Raw genomic sequence first — 23,654 nt, 5'->3', positions numbered from 1 at the left:
CAACTTTTGTAGTATCTAATAATGTATAAAATGGAAGAAGTAAAATGTATAAAAGTTGAATAAGGAATCGTGACATCATACAATTTATAAACTATACTTTTTTATATCAATAAAGTAAATATTTAATAAGAATATTATCGTATTTTGACATGATACTTATAGTTTATATAACACTATTAAGAATTAAATTAAAAAAAATATTTCATATCTTTCAAGTGCATAAAAGCAACTAAGAGAGGAATTAAAGTTTACTTTGTCAATTACTAATTAATACCTTTGTAGTTTAATATGTTATGCTTTTCTTGAGAAGAATTATATAAAGCATGGTGTAAAACTCTCCACGCATAGAATTCTTATTTGAAAAGAGACCCAACTTAATATTTATGTTGTCAATTTAGTATTCTTGTAATATGTAAAAATCTAAATGTGGATTGAAAATTCTCATTTTTACAATTTTATATTTTAATAATATCTTGTTCAGCTTGTTCAGGAATATAGTTGATGATCCTATTTGTAAATGTTAAAAATAATAAAATACGGATGTATTGATTGTCAACTAGACTTGTTCGAGTCCTTTATTGATTATTTTATATCAGAATTATAATATTTTACAATAAACATCTATTATCTCATGATAATTTAAATAAAAATAAGATGTTATCAATATTGTATTTATGGATAATAAACCTTGAAAATTTTTACAATTATTTATCTTTGCTTTTATGTTAATTTATTTACTCAAATTCTAAAAAAGATAAATTTTAATAATGTATTATTCAAAGTAGTGAACAAAAAAGTCAAACATATGAAAAATCTAAAATGTCACAATTCTATAAAAAATTTACAAAACTTTAGTTTTGCCTACTCTAAGATTATAACCACTTAAAGTTATGGATGAGTGTATTTTAATGGTCCAATGCTAGTTTATCATTCGTAACTAATAAGGTATTTATACTTTTTTTTATAGCAATGTTTCAACTCATTACCAACTAGTGACTTGAAATTAAAATTTTTTCATTTAACTATCATGTAAGTTATTAATCATTAAAATATAATAGCTTAGAATATTGTTATAATATAATGGAGTGAGGATTTTGTGTGTTGGTCTACTTTTGTAGTGGAAATTGGAACTCTGACCCGCTCTCACGAATTGTCAATTTATAGTAATAGACTATATAATTAAATAATATTAAGAAATAATACATTATATTTGAACAATTATGAAATATAATAATATAATTATATTTTATGTGGTAATAGTTATATCCAACCTTCTTTTCAAGAAAATATAGAACCGATTATTACAATAATGCTTTTCACGGATGAAAGTTAATATTTGAAATTTCATTTGGGCTATCTTTTCGATAAGCTCACATTTAACCATTTCAATTTTATCGATAATATTTGAGAGACATGTATTTTACTAAGTTTTAGTTCATCTCGAAGTAAAATAATGACAATACATAATGCATTACGGTTTATTGTTTATGATATTAAGGCAATTAGCCTATAGGTGTATAGGGACTACAGGATTATGTAGAGGAGGAATGATAAAAGGTTTTACATCGAATGATTTGACGTCATCGCCAGCTATAGCCTCTTTGATAGCGATGGCTAAAGAAAAAATTAATTTAATTAGTAAAATATTTTGAAACAAGATCTAAATTTTAACAAGCACACGAAGCAAGAAAACTATTGTCAAATATAGCAAAATTAGTAAAAGAAACAAGCTTTTAGATTTGTATGAAAAGAATTTAAGATAACTCTTCACGTAAAATATTTCCTATGTGGTCCACAGTTAGTAGAACTTGGTGTTATTTATCATTAGTTTTAATATCAAAACTGCAATAATACTAGATCATATGCAATTTTAAATATTATAAACAAATAAATAATAATTATTACTGACCTAAGATTTTTGTCAACTCTTCTAATGCTGAAGATGATGTTACAGCAAGCTCATCAGACGCTACCGGGAAAAATTGCATTATCGTTAAGAGGAGGAAGACAATCAGGCTAATGAGAATATGTCTTAGAAACATTATGGGCCAATGCTTGATTATTTGTAAAAAAAATTTACAATATTGAAGCAATATATCGTGATGGATGAATTGTTAATCGCAAGAGTAAGTTGATTTAAAGATTGTGATCAAATAAGCGTTATACATAAGGTTTTAGTTTTTTGTAACTTACCATGGTCGTTTAGAAACTAAAATCATTATTGTATATTGTAACTTTCTTTGTATGCAATAACATATCTCATGGTAGAAGGGAAATGTATATAAATTAAATAAAGAATTGTGACCTTATATACTATGCTTGTTCTATTTATTAATTAAATATTTTATAGAAATAATGTCATCTTTTAACATAATGTTTATATACTTTATGTAATAATCTAAGATTTTTGTATGGTAAGTTGAAAAAAATCTATTACATATCATTCAAGTGCATAAATATAATTGAGGGAGAAATAAACATCTCTTTTGTAAATTGGCTAGGAATCTTTTAGTCATCCAACACTTTGTGCTCTTTTTGTTATCAATTACACGAAGTATGGTTCTAAATTCCACACATAGAAATCTTATTTGAAAATAGAACTAAATTTTTTGGACGAACTTTCTTGTAATTTCTAAAAATCTAAACATGTTGTAAAAATTCTCACTCTTAGAAATTATCATTTGAATAATATCTAGATCATCTTCTTCATGAACCTAGTTGATGATATTATTCGTACAAGTTAAAAATATCAAAATGTGGATGAAATTATTGTCAATTTGACTTGTTGGAGATGTTTGTTCATTATTTTATATCAAAATTACAAAATATTTAAATAAACATCATGTATGTCATGATAATTTGAGTCATAATATAATGTTATCATGATTTTAAACAAGCATGAAAAGTTAGAAATATTTTTTAAAAAATATCTTTCATTTTGTGCTAATTTGTTTCCCTCATTCTAAATAATAAAGATGAATTTTAATAATCAATTGTATAAAGGTGTGAACTAATAAGTCAAACATAATCAAAATCTAACAAGAAAAATTTGATATTTTATTAAAATATCTTAAATATTTGTTTTGCCAATATTAATATTACAATCACTTAAATTTCGAAATGAGCACATTCTAATGCTCTAAAATTATTTTATTATAGGTAACTTATAATGCATTGAGATTTTCTTTTTATAGAAATGTTTCGACTTGGTAAATGCTATTGATTTGATTTGAAAATTTGTTCATTTAACTAGCGACTACATTATTCATTATAGAAACCTAGTAGCTAATAATATAATTGTACTTTAATAAAGTTAGTGTTATGTACATTGGTTTGCATTTGTAAAGGAAATTGAAAATCTACCCAAATTACAAGAATTGCACATTTACAATAATGAACTATATAATTGAATAATATCGAAAAAAATATCCATCTTATTGGAAAATTTCTGCAACATAATGATATAACTTGATTTCATGTGGTAATAGTGATATCAAAACTTCTTTTCTTATAAACTTGGATGTCTCTATTTCTAGAAATAGAAAGTGTGCATTTTTTGATATAAAAACACTTGTCATGATTATGGACAATCTATAACTGCTCAAAATTGATATTTATAATTTCATTTGAGTCATTTTTTCCTCAAGTTGACATCTAACCATATCGATTTTATCGATAGTATTAGAAACTTTTATTTTATCATTTTTTATTCATCACATATTATGATAATGATAATGTATAAAGCATTAAAATTTATTTTTTATGATATCAGAAAAAATTAGCTCAATGAGATGTAAGATGTACTGGATTATAAAGGGGAGGTATGATTAAAGGTTTAATATCAATAAATCTGATCTCATCCCCAACTATCACCTCTTTGATAAAAATGGCTAAAGAATAAAAGTAATTCATGTTAGTAAAATATTTTGAAAGAAGATCTAAATTTTAATAATCATATGATATTATCTAAAATGTTGGATGATATAGCATAATTAGTTTAAAAAAAAGCTATCTTGAAGGCATTAAAAAACCAAGATAAATTTTCACAAACCACTTATTTTTATGATCCATATGGAGGTGAGCGTGTTGTTATTAATCATAAGTTTTAACATCGAAACATGCATAATGCATGATCATATATTATTCTAATATCTTAAGCAAACGAAACTAAATTATTACTAATATAAGATTTTAGCCAATTATTCTAATTCTCAAAATGATGTTGGAGCAATCTCTTTATATGCTATTATAAAAAATTGCATTGTCATTAAAATAAGGAAGATCGTTAGGCAAATAAAAAGTTGTCTTCGAAACGTGATGGACTAACATTTTATTATTCGTAAAAAAAATAAATTTTGTATTATTGAAATAATGTGTAGATCGATGAATTACTAATCACAAGAGTGAGGTAATATAAAGATTAGGGTCAATTAAATTTTATGCATAAGCCTATATTATTTTAACACATTTCATGTAAACTGAAATCTTTATTGTATATAGCAACTTCTTTAGTATCTAATAATGTATAAAATAGAAGAAGTAAAATGTATAAAAGTTGAATAAAGAATCGTGACAACATACAATTTATAAACTATGCTTTTTATATCCATAAAGTAAATATTTATTAAAAATGTTATCGTATTTTGACATGATACTTATAGTTTATATAACACTATTAAGAATTAAATTTAAAAAAATATTTCATATCTTTCAAGTGCATAAAAGTAACTAAAAGAGGAATTAAAGTTTACTTTGTCAATTACTAATTAATACCTTTGTGGTTTAATATGTTATGCTCTTTTTGAGAAAAATTATATAAAGCATGGTGTAAGACTCTCCACGCATAGAATTCTTATTTGAAAAGAGACCCAACTTAATTTTTTATGTTGTCAATTTAGTATTCTTGTAATATGTAAAAATCTAAATGTGGATTGAAAATTCTCACATTTACAATTTTATATTTTAATAATATCTTGTTCAGCTTGTTCAGGAATATAGTTGATGATCCACTTTGTAAATGTTAAAAATATTAAAATACGGATGTATTGATGGTCAACTAGACTTGTTCGAGTCCTTTATTGATTATTTTATATCAGAATAATAATATTTTACAATAAACATCTTTCATCTCATGATAATTAAATAAAAATAGGATGTTATCAATATTGTATATATGGATAATAAACCAGCAAAATTTTTACAATTTATCTTTGCTTTTATGTTAATTTAATTACTCAAATCCTAAAAAAGATAAATTTTAATAATGTATTGTTCAAAGGAGTGAACTAAAAAGACAAACATATTAAAAATCTAAAATGTCACAATTCTATAAAAATTTTACAAAACTTTAGTTTTGCCTACTCTAAGATTATAACCACTTAAAGTTCAGGATGAGTGTATTTTAATGGTCCAATGCTAGTTTATCATTCGTAACTAATAAGGTATTTATACTCTTTTTTATAGCAATGTTTCAACTCATTACCAACTAGTGACTTGAAATTAAAATTTTTTCATTTAACTATCATGTAAGTTATTAATCATTAAAATATAAGAGCTTAGAATATTGTTATAATATAATGGAGTGAGGATTTTGTTTGTTGGTCTACTTTTGTATTCGAAATTGGAACTCTGACTCGCTCTCACGAATTGTCAATTTATGGGAATAGACTATATAATTAAATAATATTAAGAAATAATATATTATATTGGAACAATTATGTAATATAATGATATAATTATATTTTATGTGGTAGTAGTTATATCCAACCTTCTTTTCAAGAAAACATAGAACCGATTATTACAATAATACTTTTCACGGATGAAAGTTATTATTTGAAATTTCATTTGGGCTATCTTTTCGATAAGCTCACATTTAACTATTTCAATTTTCTCGATAATATTTGAGAGACATGTATTTTACTAAGTTTTAGTTCTTCTCGAAGTAAAATAATGACAATACATAATACATTACGGTTTATTGTTTATGATATTAAGGCAATGAGCCTATAGGTGTATAGGGACTACAGGATTATATAGAGGAGGAATGATAAAAGGTTTTATATCGAATGATTTGACGTCATCTCCAGCTATAGCCTCTTTGATAGTGATGGCTAAAGAAAAAATTAATTCAATTAGTAAAATATTTTGAAACAAGATCTAAATTTTAACAAGCATACGAAGCAAGAAAAACTATTGTCAAATATAGCAAAATTAGTAAAAGAAACAAGCTTTTAGATTAGTATGAAAAGAATTTAAGATAACCCTTCACGTAACATATTTCCTATGTGGTCCACATTTAGTAGAACTTGGTGTTATTTATCATTAGTTTTAATATCAAAACTACAATAATACTAGATTATATGCAATTTCAAATATTATAAACAAATAAATAATAATTATTACTGACCTAAGATTTTGGCCAACTCTTCTAATGCTGAAGATGATGTTAGAGCAAGCTCATCAGACGCTACCGGGAAAAATTACATTGTCGTTAAGAGAAGGAAGACCATCAGGCTAATGAGAAGTTGTCTTAGAAACATGATGGGCCAACGCTTGATTGTTTGTAAAAAAATTTACAATATTGAAGCAATATATCTTGATGGATGAATTGTTACTCGTAAGAGTAAGTCGCTTTAAGGATTATGATCAAATAAGCGTTATACATAAGGTTTTAGTTTTTTGTAACTTACCATGGTCGTTTAGAAACTAAAATCATCATTGTATATTGTAACTTTCTTTGTATGCAATAACATATCTCATGGTAGAAGGGAAATGTATATTTCCTATGTCGTCCACATTTAGTAGAACTTGGCGTTATTCATCATTAGTTTTAATATCAAAACTATAATAATACTGGATCGTATGTAATTTCAAATATTATAAACAAATAAATAATAAATATTACTGACCTAAGATTTTTGCCAACTCTTCTAATGCTGAAGATGATGTTGGAGCAAGCTCATCAGACGCTACTAGGAAAAATTGCATTGTCGTTAAGAGAAGGAAGACCATCAGGCTAATGAGAAATTGTCTTAGAAACATGATGAACCAACGCTTGATTATTTGTAAAAAAAATTTACAATATTGAAGCAATATATCCTGATGGATGAATTGTTAATCGCAAGAGTAAGTTGCTTTAAAGATTATGATCAAATAAGCATTATACATAAGGTTTTAGTTTTTTGTAACTTATCATGGTTGTTTAGAAACTGAAATCATCATTGTATATTGTAACTTTCTTTGTATTTAATAACATATCTCATGGTAGGAGGGAAATGTATATAAATTAAATAAAGAATTATGACCTTATACACTATACTTGTTCTATTTATTAATTAAATATTTTATAGAAATAATGTCATCTTTTAACATAATGTTTATATACTTTATGTAATAATCTAAGATTTTTGTATGGTAAGTTGAAAAAAATCAATTCCATATCATTCAAGTGCATAAATATAATTGAAAGAGAAATAAACATCTCTTTTGTAAATTGGCTAGTAATCTTTTAGTCATCCAATACTTTATGCTCTTTTTGTTATCAATTATAAGAGGTATGGTTCTAAATTCCACACATAGAAATCTTATTTGAAAATAGAACTAAATTTTTTTGACGAACTTTCTTGTAATTTCTGAAAATCTTAACATGTTGTAAAAATTCTCACTCTTAGAAATTATCATTTGAATAATATCTAGATCATCTTCTTCATGAACCTAGTTGATGATATTATTCGTACAAGTTAAAAATATCATAATGTGGATGAAATTATTGTCAATTTGACTTGTTGGAGATGTTTGTTCATTATTTTATATCAAAATCACAAAACATTTAAATAAACATCAAGTATGTCATGATAATTTGAGTCATAATATAATGTTATCATGATTTTAAACAAGCATGACAAAGTTAGAAATATTTTTAAAAAAATATCTTTCATTTTGTGGTAATTTGTTTCCCTCATTGTAAATAATAAAGATGAATTTTAATAATCAATTGTATAAAGGTGTGAACTAATAAGTCAAACATAATCAAAATCTAAAAAGACAAATTTGATATTTTATTAAAATATCTTAAATATTTGTTTTGCGAATATTGATATTACAATCACTTAAATTTTAAAATGAGCACATTCTAATGCTCTAAAATTATTTTATTATAGGTAACTTATAATGCATTGAGAGTTTCTTTTCATAGAAATGTTTTGACTTGGTAAATGCTATTGATTTGAACTGAAAAATTGTTCATTTAACTAGCGACTACGTTATTCATTATAGAAACCTTGTAGCTAATAATATAATTGTACTTTAATAAAGTTAGTGTTATGTACATTGGTTTGCATTTGTAAAGGAAATTGAAAATCTACCCCAATTACAAGAATTGCACATTTACAAAAATAAACTATATAATTGAATAATATCGAAAAAGATATCCATCTTATTGGAAAATTTCAGCAACATAATGATATAACTTGATTTCATATGGTAATAGTGAAGTCAAAACTTCTTTTCTTATAAACTTAGATGTTTCTATTTCTAGAAATAGAAAGTGTGCATTCTTTAATATAAAAACACTTGTCATGATTATGGACAATCTATAACTGCTCAAAATTGATATTTATAATTTCATTTGAGTCATTTTTTCCTCAAGTTGATATCTAACCATATCAATTTTATCGATAGTATTAGAAACTTTTATTTTATCATTTTTTATTCATCACATATTATGATAATGATAATGCATAATGCATTAAAATTTATTTTTTATGATATCAGAAAAAATTAGCTCAAGGAGATGTAAGATGTATTGGATTATAAATGTGAGGTATGATTAAAGGTTTAATATCAATAGATCTGATCTCATTCCCAACTATCACCTCTTTGATAACAATGGCTAAAAAATAAAAGTAATTCATGTTAGTAAAATATTTCGAAAGAGGATCTAAATTTTAATAATCATATGATATTATCTAAAATATTGAATGATATAGCATAATTAGTTTTAAAAAAAGCTATCTTGAAGGCATTAAAAAACCTAGATAAATTTTCACAAACCACTAATTTTTATGGTCCACATGGAGATGAGCTTGTTGTTATTAATCTTAAGTTTCAATATCGAAACATGCATAATGCATGATCATATATTATTCCTAATATCTTAAGCAAGCGAAACTAAATTATTACTAATATAAGATTCTAGCCAATTATTCTACTTCTCAAAATGATGTTGGAGCAATCTCTTTATATGCTAGTATAAAAAATTACATTGTCATTAAAAAAAGAAAGATCGTTAGGCCAATAAGAAGTTGTCTTCGAAACGTAATGGACTAACATTTTATTTTTAGTAAAAAAAATAAATTTTGTATTATTGAAATAATTTGTAGATCGATGAATTATTAATCACAAGAGTGAGGTAAAATAATGATTGGGGTCAATTGAATTTTTTGCATAAGCCTATGTTATTTTAACACATTTCATGTAAACTGAAATCTTTATTATATATAGCAAAATTTTAGTATCTAATAATGTATAAAATGGAAGAAGTAAAATGTATAAAAGTTGAATAAGGAATCGTGACATCATACAATTTATAAACTATACTTTTTTATATCAATAAAGTAAATATTTAATAAGAATATTATCGTATTTTGACATGATACTTATAGTTTATATAACACTATTAAGAATTAAATTAAAAAAAATATTTCATATCTTTCAAGTGCATAAAAGCAACTAAGAGAGGAATTAAAGTTTACTTTGTCAATTACTAATTAATACCTTTGTAGTTTAATATGTTATGCTCTTCTTGAGAAGAATTATATAAAGCATGGTATAAAACTCTCCACGCATAGAATTCTTATTTGAAAAGAGACCCAACTTAATTTTTATGTTGTCAATTTAGTATTCTTGTAATATGTAAAAATCTAAATGTGGATTGAAAATTCTCACTTTTATAATTTTATATTTTAATAATATCTTGTTCAGGAATATAGTTGATGATCCTATTTGTAAATGTTAAAAATAATAAAATACGGATGTATTGATTGTCAACTAGACTTGTTCGAGTCCTTTATTGATTATTTTATATCAGAATAATAATATTTTACAATAAACATCGATTATCTCATGATAATTTAAATAAAAATAAGATGTTATCAATATTGTATTTATGGATAATAAACCTTGAAAATTTTTACAATTATTTATCTTTGCTTTTATGTTAATTTATTTACTCAAATCCTAAAAAAGATAAATTTTAATAATGTATTATTCAAAGGAGTGAACAAAAAAGTCAAACATATGAAAAATCTAAAATGTCACAATTCTATAAAAAATTTACAAAACTTTAGTTTTGCCTACTCTAAGATTATAACCACTTAAAGTTATGGATGAGTGTATTTTAATGGTCCAATGCTAGTTTATCATTCGTAACTAATAAGGTATTTATACTTTTTTTTATAGCAATGTTTCAACTCATTACCAACTAGTGACTTGAAATTAAAATTTTTTCATTTAACTATCATGTAAGTTATTCATCATTAAAATATAAGAGCTTAGAATATTGTTATAATATAATGGAGTGAGGATTTTGTGTGTTGGTCTACTTTTGTAGTGGAAATTGGAACTCTGACCCGCTCTCACGAATTGTCAATTTATAGCAATAGACTATATAATTAAATAATATTGAGAAATAATACATTATATTGGAATAATTATGTAATATAATAATATAATTATATTTCATGTGGTAATAGTTATATCCAACCTTCTTTTCAAGAAAACATAGAACCGATTATTACAATAATGCTTTTTACGGATGAAAGTTAATATTTGAAATTTCATTTGGGCTATCTTTTCGATAAGCTCACATTTAACCATTTCAATTTTATCGATAATATTTGAGAGACATGTATTTTACTAAGTTTTAGTTCATCTCGAAGTAAAATAATGACAATACATAATGCATTACGGTTTATTGTTTATGATATTAAGGCAATGAGCATATAGGTGTATAGGGACTACAGGATTATGTAGAGGAGGAATGATAAAAGGTTTTATATCGAATGATTTGACGTCATATCCAACTATAGCCTCTTTGATAGCGATGGCTAAAGAAAAAATTAATTCAATTAGTAAAATATTTTGAAACAAGATCTAAATTTTAACAAGCATACGAAGCAAGAAATACTATTGTCAAATATAGCAAAATTAGTAAAAGAAACAAGCTTTTAATTTTATATGAAACGAATTTAAGATAACCCTTCACGTAACATATTTCCTATGTGGTCCACATTTAGTAGAACTTGGTGTTATTTATCATTAGTTTTAATATCAAAACTACAATAATACTAGATCATATGCAATTTCAAATATTATAAACAAATAAATAATAATTATTACTGACCTAAGATTTTGGCCAACTCTTCTAATGCTGAAGATGATGTTAGAGCAAGCTCATCAGACGCTACCGGGAAAAATTGCATTGTCGTTAAGAGAAGGAAGACTATCAGGCTAATGAGAAGTTGTCTTAGAAACAAAATGGGCCAATGCTTGATTATTTGTAAAAAAAATTTATAATATTGAAGCAATATATCTTGATGGATGAATTGTTAATCGCAAGAGTAAGTTGTTTTAAAGATTATGATCAAATAAGCGTTATACATACGGTTTTAGTTTTTAGTAACTTGCCATGGTCGTTTAGAAACTAAAATCATCATTGTATATTGTAACTTTATTTGTATGCAATAACATATCTCATGGTAGAAGGGAAATGTATATAAATTAAATAAAGAATTGTGACCTTATACACTATGCTTGTTCTATTTATTAATTAAATATTTTATAGAAATAATGTCATCTTTTAACATAATATATATATACTTTATGTAACAATCTAAGATTTTTGTATGGTAAGTTGAAAAAAATCTATTCCATATCATTCAAGTGCATAAATATAATTGAGAGAGAAATAAGCATCTCTTTTGTAAATTGGTTAGTAATCTTTTAGTCATCCAATACTTTATGCTCTTTTTGTTATCAATTACACGAGGTATGGTTCTAAACTCTACACATAGAAATCTTATTTGAAAATAGAACTAAATTTTTTTGACGAACTTTCTTGTAATTTCTGAAAATCTAAACATGTTGCAAAAATTTTCACTCTTAGAAATTATCATTTGAATAATATCTAGATCATCTTCTTCATGAACCTAGTTGATGATATTATTCGTACAAGTTAAAAATATGAAAATGTGGATGAAATTATTGTCAATTTGACTTGTCGGAGATGTTTGTTCATTATTTTATATCAAAATCACAAAATATTTAAATAAACATCAAGTATGTCATGATAATTTGAGTGATAATATAATGTTATCATGATTTTAAACATGCATGACAAAGTTAGAAATATTTTTGAAAAAAATATCTTTCATTTTGTGGTAATTTGTTTCCCTCATTCTAAATAATAAAGATGAATTTTAATAATCAATTATATAAATATATGTACTAATAAGTCAAACATAATCAAAATCTAAAAAGACAAATTTGATATTTTATTAAAATATCTGAAATATTTGTTTTGCCAATATTGATATTACAACCACTTAAATTTCAAAATGAGCACATTCTAATGCTCTAAAATTAATTTATTATAGGTAACTTATAATGCATTGAGAGTTTTTTTCGTAGAAATGTTTCGACTTGGTAAATGCTATTGATTTGAACTGAAAATTTATTCATTTAACTAGCGACTACGTTATTCATTATAGAAACCTAGTAGCTAATAATATAATTGTACTTTAATAAAGTTAGTGTTATGTACATTAGTTTGCATTTGTAAAGGAAATTGAAAATCTACCCCAATTACAAGAATTGCACATTTACAATAATAAACTATATAATTGAATAATATCGAAAAAAATGTCCATCTTATTGGAAAATTTCTGTAACATAATGATATAACTTGATTTCATGTGGTAATAGTGATGTCAAAACTTCTTTTCTTATAAACTTGGATGTTTCTATTTCTAGAAATAGAAAGTTTGCATTCTTTGATATAAAAACACTTGTCATGATTATGGACAATCTATAACTGCTCAAAATTGATATTTATAATTTCATTTGAGTCATTTTTTCCTCAAGTTGACATCTAACCATATCAATTTTATCGATAGTATTAGAAACTTTTATTTTATCATTTTTTATTCATCACATATTATGATAATGATAATGCATAATGCATTAAAATTTATTTTTTATGATATCAGAAAAAATTAGCTCAAGGAGATTTAAGGTGTACTGGATTATAAAGGGGAGGTATGATTAAAGGTTTAATATCAATAGATCTGATCTCATCCCCAACTATCACCTCTTTGATAACAATGGCTAAAGAATAAAAGTAATTCATGTTAGTAAAATATTTCGAAAGAAGATCTAAATTTTAATAATCATATGATATTATCTAAAATGTTGAATGATATAGCATAATTAGTTTAAAAAAAAGCTATCTTGAAGGCATTAAAAAACCTAGATAAATTTTCACAAGCCACTTATTTTTATGGTCCACATGGAGGTGAGCTTGTTGTTATTAATCATAAGTTTTAACATCGAAACATGGATAATGCATGATCATATATTATTCCTAATATCTTAAGCTGGCGAAACTAAATTATTACTAATATAAGATTTTAGCCAATTATTCTAATTCTCAAAATGATGTTGGGGCAATCTCTTTATATGCTAGTACAAAAAATTGCATTATCATTAAGAGAAGGAAGATCATTAGGCCAATAAGAAGTTGTCTTTGAAACGTGATGGACTAACATTTTATTTTTAGTAAAATAAATAAATTTTGTATTATTGAAATAATTTGTAGATCGATGAATTATTAATCACAAGAGTGAGGTAAAACAATGATTGGGGTCAATTGAATTTTTTGCATAAGCCTATGTTATTTTAACACATTTCAAGTAAACTGAAATCTTTATTATATATAGCAAATTTTGTAGTATCTAATAATGTATAAAATGGAAGAAGTAAAATGTATAAAAGTTGATTAAGGAATCGTGACATCATACAATTTATAAACTATACTTTTTATATCAATAAAGTAAATATTTAATAAGAATATTATCGTATTTTGACAGGATACTTATAGTTTATATAACACTATTAAGAATTAAATTAAAAAAAATATTTCATATCTTTCAAGTGCATAAAAGCAACTAAGAGAGGAATTAAAGTTTACTTTGTCAATTTCTAATTAATACCTTTGTAGTTTAATATGTTATGCTCTTCTTGAGAAGAATTATATAAAGCATGGTGTAAAACTCTCCATGCATAGAATTCTTATTTGAAAAAAGACCCAACTTAATTTTTATGTTGTCAATTTAGTATTCTTGTAATATGTAAAAATCTAAATGTGGATTGAAAATTCTCACTTTTACAATTTTATATTTTAATAATATCTTGTTTAGCTTGTTCAGGAATATAGTTGATGATCCTATTTGTAAATGTTAAAAATAATAAAATACGGATGTATTGATTGTCAACTAGACTTGTTCGAGTCCGTTATTGATTATTTTATATCAGAATAATAATATTTTACAATAAACATCTATCATCTCATGATAATTTAAATAAAAATAGGATGTTATCAATATTGTATTTATGGATAATAAACCTGCAAAATTTTTACAATTATTTCTATTTGCTTTTATGTTAATTTATTTACTCAAATCCTAAAAAAGATAAATTTTAATAATGTATTGTTCAAAAGAGTGAACTAAAAAGTCAAACATATTAAAAATCTAAAATGTTACAATTCTATAAAAATTTTACAAAACTTTAGTTTTGCCTACTCAAAGATTATAACCACTTAAAGTTCAGGATGAGTGTATTTTAATGGTCCAATGCTAGTTTATCATTCGTAACTAAAAGGTATTTATACTTTTTTTTATAGCAATGTTTCAACTCATTACCAACTACTGACTTGAAATTAAAATTTTTTCATTTAACTATCATGTAAGTTATTCATCATTAAAATATAAGAGCTTAGAATATTGTTATAATATAATGGAGTGAGGATTTTGTGTGTTGGTCTACTTTTGTAGTGGAAATTGGAACTCTGACCCGCTCTCACGAATTGTCAATTTATGGTAATAGACTATATAATTAAATAATATTGAGAAATAATACATTATATTGGAACAATTATGTAATATAATGATAGAATTATATTTTATGTGGTAATAGTTATATCCAACATTCTTTTCAAGAAAACATAAACCGATTATTACAATAATGCTTTTCAAGGATGAAAGTTAATATTTGAAATTTCATTTGTGCTATCTTTTCGATAAGCTCACATTTAACCATTTCAATTTTATCGATAATATTTGAGAGACATGAATTTTACTAAGTTTTAGTTCATCTCGAAGTAAAATAATGACAATACTTAATGCATTACGGTTTATTGTTTATGATATTAAGGCAATGAGCCTATAGGTGTATAGGGACTACAGGATTATGTAGAGGAGGAATGATAAAAGGTTTTATATCGAATGATTTGACGTCATCTCTTGCTATAGCCTCATTGATATCGATGGCTAAAGAAAAAATTAATTCAATTAGTAAAATATTTTGAAACAAGATCTAAATTTTAACAAGCATACGAAGCAAGAAAAACTATTGTCAAATATAGCAAAATTAGAAAAAGAAACAAGCTTTTAGATTTGTATGAAAAGAATTTAAGATAACTCTTCACGTAACATATTTCCTATGTGGTCCACATTTAGTAGAACTTGGTGTTATTTATCATTAGTTTTAATATCAAAACTACAATAATACTGGATCATATGCAATTTCAAATATTATAAATAAATAAATAATTATTATTACTGACCTAAGATTTTTGCCAACTCTTCTAATGCTGAAGATGATGTTGGAGCAAGCTCATCAGACGCTACCGGGAAAAATTGCATTGTCGTTAAGAGAAGGAAGACTATCAGGCTAATGAGAAGTTGTCTTAGAAACAAAATGGGCCAATGCTTGATTATTTGTAAAAAAAATTTATAATATTGAAGCAATATATCTTGATGGATGAATTGTTAATCGCAAGAGTAAGTTGTTTTAAAGATTATGATCAAATAAGCGTTATACATACGGTTTTAGTTTTTAGTAACTTGCCATGGTCGTTTAGAAACTAAAATCATCATTGTATATTGTAACTTTATTTGTATGCAATAACATATCTCATGGTAGAAGGGAAATGTATATAAATTAAATAAAGAATTGTGACCTTATACACTATGCTTGTTCTATTTATTAATTAAATATTTTATAGAAATAATGTCATCTTTTAACATAATGTTTATATACTTTATGTAACAATCTAAGATTTTTGTATGGTAAGTTGAAAAAAATCTATTCCATATCATTCAAGTGCATAAATATAATTGAGAGAGAAATAAGCATCTCTTTTGTAAATTGGCTAGTAATCTTTTGGTCATCCAATACTTTATGCTCTTTTTGTTAACAATTACACGAGGTATGGTTCTAAACTCCACACATAGAAATCTTATATGAAAATAGAACTAAAATTTTTTGACGAACTTTCTTGAAATTTCTGAAAATCTAAACATGTTGCAAAAATTCTCACTCTTAGAAATTATCATTTGAATAATATCTAGATCATCTTCTTCATGAACCTAGTTGATGATATTATTCGTACAAGTTAAAAATATCAAAATGTAGATGAAATTATTGTCAATTTGACTTGTTGGAGATGTTTATTCATTATTTTATATCAAAATCACAAAACATAAATAAACATCAAGTATGTCATGATAATTTGAGTCATAATATAATGTTATCATGATTTTAAACAAGCATGACAAAGTTAGAAATATTTTTAAAAAATATCTTTCATTTTATGGTAATTTGTCTCCCTCATTCTAAATAATAAAGATAAATTTTAATAATCAATTGTATAAAGGTGTGAACTAATAAGTCAAACATAATCAAAATCTAAAAAGACAAATTTGATATTTTATGAAAATATCTTAAATATTTGTTTTGCCAATATTGATATTACAATCACTTAAATTTCAAAATGAGCACATTATAATGCTCTAAAATTATTTTATTATAGGTAACTTATAATGTATTGAGAGTTTCTTTTCATAGAAATGTTTCGACTTGGTAAATGCTATTGATTTGAACTGAAAATTTGTTCATTTAACTAGCGACTACGTTATTCATTATAGAAACCTAGTAGCTAATAATATAATTGTACTTTAATAAAGTTAGTGTTATTTACATTGGTTTGCATTTGTAAAGGAAATAGAAAATCTACCCCAATTACAAGAATTGCACATTTACAATAACAAACTATATAATTGAATAATATCGAAAAAAAATATCCATCTTATTGGAAAATTTCTGCAACATAATGATATAACTTGATTTCATGTGGTAATAGTGATGTCAAAACTTCTTTTCTTATAAACTTGGATGTTTCTATTTCTAGAAATAGAAAGTGTGCATTCTTTGATATAAAAACACTTGTCATGATTATGAATAATCTATAACTGCTTAAAATTGATATTTATAATTTCATTTGAGTCATTTTTTCCTCAAGTTGACATCTAACCATTTCAATTTTATCGATAGTATAAGAAAATTTTATTTTATCATTTTTTATTCATCACATATTATGATAATGATAATGCATAATGCATTAAAATTTATTTTTTATGATATCAGAAAAAATTAGCTCAAGGAGATGTAAGGTGTACTGGATTATAAAGGGGAGGTATGATTAAAGGTTTAATATCAATAGATCTGATCTCATCCCCAACTATCACCTCTTTGATAACAATAGCTAAAGAATAAAAGTAATTCATGTTTGTAAAATATTTTGAAAGAAGAACTAAATTTTAATAATCATATGATATTATCTAAAATGTTGAATAATATAGCATAATTAGTTAAAAAAAAAGCTATCTTGAAGGCATTAAAAAACCTAGATAAATTTTCACAAACCACTTATTTTTATGGTCCACATGGAGGTGAGCTTGTTGTTATTAATCATAAGTTTTAACATCGAAACATGCATAATGCATGATCATATATTATTCCTAATATCTTAAGCAAGCGAAACTAAATTATTACTAATATAAGATTTTAGCCAATTATTCTAATTCTCAAAATGATGTTGGGGCAATCTCTTTATATGCTAGTACAAAAAATTGCATTATCATTAAGAGAAGGAAGATCGTTAGGCCAATAAGAAGTTGTCTTCAAAACGTGATGGACTAACATTTCATTATTCGTAAAAAAAATAAATTTTGTATTATTGAAATAATGTGTAGATCTATGACTTATTAATCACAAGAGTGAGGTAATATAAAGATTGGGGTCAATTGAGTTTTATGCATAAGCCTATATTATTTTAACACATTTCATGTAAACTGAAATCTTTATTGTATATAGCAACTTCTGTAGTATCTAATAATGTATAAAATGGAAGAAGTAAAATGTTTAAAAGTTGAATAAAGAATCGTGACATCATACAATTTATAAACTATGCTTTTTATATCCATAAAGTAAATATTTAATAAGAATATTATCGTATTTTGACATGATACTTATAGTTTATATAACACTATTAAGAATTAAAATAAAAAAAACATTTCATATCAATCAAGTGCATAAAAGTAACTAAGAGAGGAATTAAAGTTTACTTTGTTAATTACTAATTAATACCTTTGTAGTTTAATATGTTAGGCTCTTTTTGAGAAGAATTATATAAAGCATGGTGTAAAACTCTCCAAGCATAGAATTCTTATTTGAAAAGTGACCCAACTTAATTTTTTTTGTTGTCAATTTAGTATTCTTGTAATATATAAAAATCTAAATGTGGATTGAAAATTCTCACTTTTACAATTTTATATTTTAATCATATCTTGTTCAGCTTGTTCAGGAATATAGTTGATGATCCTATTTGTAAAAGTTAAAAATATTAAAATACAGATGTATTGATTGTCAACTAGACTTGTTCGAGTCATTTATTGATTATTTTATATCAGAATAATAATATTTTACAATAAACATCTATCATCTCATTATAATTTAAATAAAAATAGGATGTTATCAATATTGTATTTATGGATAATAAACATGCAAAATTTTTATAATTATTTATAATTGCTTTTATGTTAATTTATTTACTCAAATCCTAAAAAAGATAAATTTTAATAATGTATTGATCAAAGGAGTGAACTAAAAAGTCAAACATATTAAAAATCTAAAATGTCACAATTCTATAAAAATTTTACAAAACTTTAGTTTTGCCTACTCTAAGATTATAACCACTTAAATTTCAGGATGAGTGTATTTTAATGGTCCAATGCTAGTTTATCATTCGCAACTAATAAGGTATTTATACTTTCTTTTTATAGCAATGTTTCAACTCATTACCACCTATTGACTTGAAATTAAAAATTTTTCATTTAACTATCATATAAGTTATTCATCATTAAAATATAAGAGCTTAGAATATTGTTATAATATAATGGAGTGAGGATTTTGTGTGTTGGTCTACTTTTGTAGTGGAAATTGGAACTCTGACCCGCTCTCACGAATTGTCAATTTATGGTAATAGACTATATAATTAAATAATATTGAGAAACAATAAATTATATTGGAACAATTATGTAACATAATGATATAATTATATTTTATGTGGTAATAGTCATTTCCAACCTTCTTTTCAAGAAAACATAGAACCGATTGTTACAATAATGTTTTTCATGGATGAAAGTTAATATTTGAAATTACATTTGGGCTATCTTTTCTACAAGCTCACATTTAACCATTTCAATTTTATCGATAATATTTGAGAGACATGTATTTTACTAAGTTTTAGTTCATCTCGAAGTAAAGTAATGACAGTGTATAATGCATTACGGTTTATTATTTATGATATTAAGACAATGAGCCTATAGGTGTATAGGGACTACATGATTATGTAGAGGAGGAATGATAAAAGGTTTTATATCGAATGATTTGACGTCATCTCCAGCTGTAGCCTCTTTGATAGCGATGGCTAGAGAAAAAATTAATTCAATTAGTAAAATATTTTGAAACAAGATCTAACTTTTAACAAGCATACGAAGCAAGAAAAAATATTGTCGAATATTGCAAAATTAGAAAAAGAAACAAACTTTTAGATTTGTTTGAAAAGAATATAAGATAACTCTTCACGTAACATATTTCCGATGTGGTCCACATTTAGTAGAACTTTGTGTTATTTATCATTAGTTTTAATATCAAAACTACAATAATACTGTATCATACGCTATTTCAAATACTATATATAAATAAATAATAATTATTACTGGCCTAAGATTTTTGCCAACTCTTCTAATGCTGAAGATGATGTTGGAGCAAGCTCATCAGAAGCTACCGGGAAAAATTACATTGTCGTTAAGAGGAGGAAGACCATCAGGCTAATGAGAAGTTGTCTTAGAAACATGATGGGCCAACACTTGATTATTTGTAAAAAAAATTTATAATATTGAAGCAATATATCTTGATAGATGAATTGTTCATTACAAGAGTGAGTTGCTTTCAAGATTATGATCAAATAAGCGTTATGCATAAGGTTTTAGTCATTAGAAACTTACCACGATCGTTTAGAAATAGAAATCATCATTGTATATTATAACTTTCTTTGTATGCAATAACATATCTCATGGTAGAAGGGAAATGTATATAAATTAAATAAAGAATTGTGACCTTATACACTATGCTTGTTCTATTTATTAATTAAATATTTTATAGAAATAATGTCATCTTTTAACATAATGTTTACATACTTTATGTAACAATCTAAGATTGTTGTATGGTAAATTGAAAAAAATCTATTCCGTATCATTCAAGTGTATAAATATAATTGAGAGAGAAATAAGTATCTCTTTTGTAATTTGGCTAGTAATCTTTTAGTCATCTAATACTTTATGCTCTTTTTGTTATCAATTACATGAGGCATGGTTCTGAACTCCACACATAGAAATCTTATTTGAAAATAGAACTAACTTAATTTTTTTGACGATCAACATTCTTGTAATTTCTGAAAATCTAAACATGGTGCAAAAATTCTCACTCTTTGAAATTATGATTTGAATAATATCTAGATAATCTTCTTCATGAACTTAGTTGATGTTCTTCTTCGTACAAATTAAAAATATCAAAATGTGGATGAAATTATTGTCAATTTGACTTATTGGAGATGTTTGTTCATTATTTTATATCAAAATCATAAAACATTTAATTAAACATCAAGTATGTCATGATAATTTGAGTCATAATATAATGTTATCATGATTTTAAACAAGCATGGCAAAGATAGAAATATTTTTAAAAAAATATATTTCATTTTATAGTAATTTGTTTCCCTCATTCTAAATAACAAAGATGTATTTTAATAATCAATTGTATAAAGGTGTGAACTAATAAGTCAAACATAATCAAAATCTAAAAAGACAAATTTGATATTTTATTAAAATATCTTAAATATTTGTTTTGCCAACATTGATATTACAATCACTTAAATTTCAAGATGAGCATATTCTAATGCTCTAAAATTATTTTATTATAGGTAACTTATAATGCATTGATAGTTTCTTTTCATAGAAATATTTCGACTTGGTAAATGCTAGTGATTTGAACTGAAAATTTGTTCATTTAACTAGCGACTGCGTTATTCATTATAGAAACCTAGTAGCTAATAATATAATTGTACTGTAATAAAGTAAGTGTTATGTACATTGGTTTGCATTTGTAGAGGAAATTGAAAATCAACCCCAATTACAAGAATTGCACATTTACAACAATAAACTATATAATTCAATAATATCAAAAAAAAAATTCATCTTATTGGAAAATTTCTGCAATGTAATGATATAACTTGATTTCATGTGGTAATAGTGATTTCAAAACTTTTTTTCATATAAACTTGGATGTTTCGATTTTTAGAAATAGAAATAGAGCATATTTTGATATAATAACACTTGTCATGATTATGGACAATCTATAACTGCTGAAAAATGATATTTATAATTTCATTTTAGTCCTGTTATCGTATTTTGATATGATACTTATAGTTTATATAACACTATTAAGAATTAAATTAAAAAAAATATTTCATATCTTTCAAGTGCATAAAATAACTAAGAGAGGAATTAAAGTTTACTTTGTCAATTACTAATTAATACATTTGTAGTTTAAAATTTATGCTCTTCTACAGATGAATTAGATAAAGCATGGTGTAAAACTCTCCATGCATAGAATTCTTATTTGAAAAGAGACCCAACTAAATTTTTTATGTTGTCAATTTAGTATTCTTGTAATATATAAAATCTAAATGTGGATTGAAAATTCTCACTATTACAATTTTTTATTTTAATAATATCTTGTTCATATTGTTCAGGAATATAGTTGATGATCCTCTTTGTACAAGTTAAAAATATTAAAATACGGATGTATTGATTGTCAACTTGACTTGTTCGAGTCATTTATTGATTATTTTATATCAGAAGAATAATATTTTACAATAAACATCTATCATCTCATGATAATTTAAATAAAAATAGGATGTTATCAATATGGTATTTATGGATAATAAACCTGCAAAATTTTTACAATTATTTATCTTTGCTTTTATGTTAATTCATTTACTCAAATTCTAAAAAAGATAAATTTTAATAATGTATTGTTCAAAGGAGTTAACTAAAAAGTCAAACATATGAAAAATTTAAAATGTCACAATTCTATAAAAATTTTACAAAACATTAGTTTTGCCTACTCTAAGATTATAACCACTTAAAGTTCAGGATGAGTGTATTTTAATGGTCCAATGCTAGTTTATCATTCGCAACTAATAAGGTATTTATACTTTCTTTTTATAGCAATGTTTCAACTCATTACCAATTAGTGACTTGAAATTAAATTTTTTTCATTTAACTATCATGTAAGTTATTCATCATTAAAATATAAGAGCTTAGAATATTGTTATAATATAATGGAGTGAGGATTTAGTGTGTTGGTCTACTATTGTAGTGGAAATTGGAACTCTGACCCGCTCTTACGAATTGTCAATTTATAGCAATAAACTATATAATTAAATAATATTATGAAACAATACATTATATTGGAACAATTATGTAATATAATGACATAATTATATTTTATGTGGTAATAGTTATATCAACCTTCTTTTCAAGAAAACATAGAACTAATTGTTACAATAATATGTTTCACGGATGAAAGTTAATATTTGAAATTTCATTTGGGCTATCTTTTCTACAAGCTCACATTTAACCATTTCAATTTTATCGATAATATTTGAGAGACATGTATTTTACTAAGTTTTAGTTCATCTCGAAGTAAAATAATAACAATGCATAATGCATTACGGTTTATTATTTATGATATTAAGACAATGAGCCTATAGGTGTATAGGGACTACAGGATTATGTAGAGGAGGAATGATAAAAGGTTTTATATCGAATGATTTGACGTCATCTCCAGCTATAGCCTCTTTGATAGCGATGGCTAAAGAAAAAATTAATTCAATTAGTAAAATATTTTGA

Source organism: Musa acuminata, chromosome BXJ1-2, assembly GCF_036884655.1.
Source record: "Musa acuminata AAA Group cultivar baxijiao chromosome BXJ1-2, Cavendish_Baxijiao_AAA, whole genome shotgun sequence".
NCBI lineage: Eukaryota > Viridiplantae > Streptophyta > Magnoliopsida > Zingiberales > Musaceae > Musa > Musa acuminata.
Note: the sequence above shows the minus strand (reverse complement) of the source record.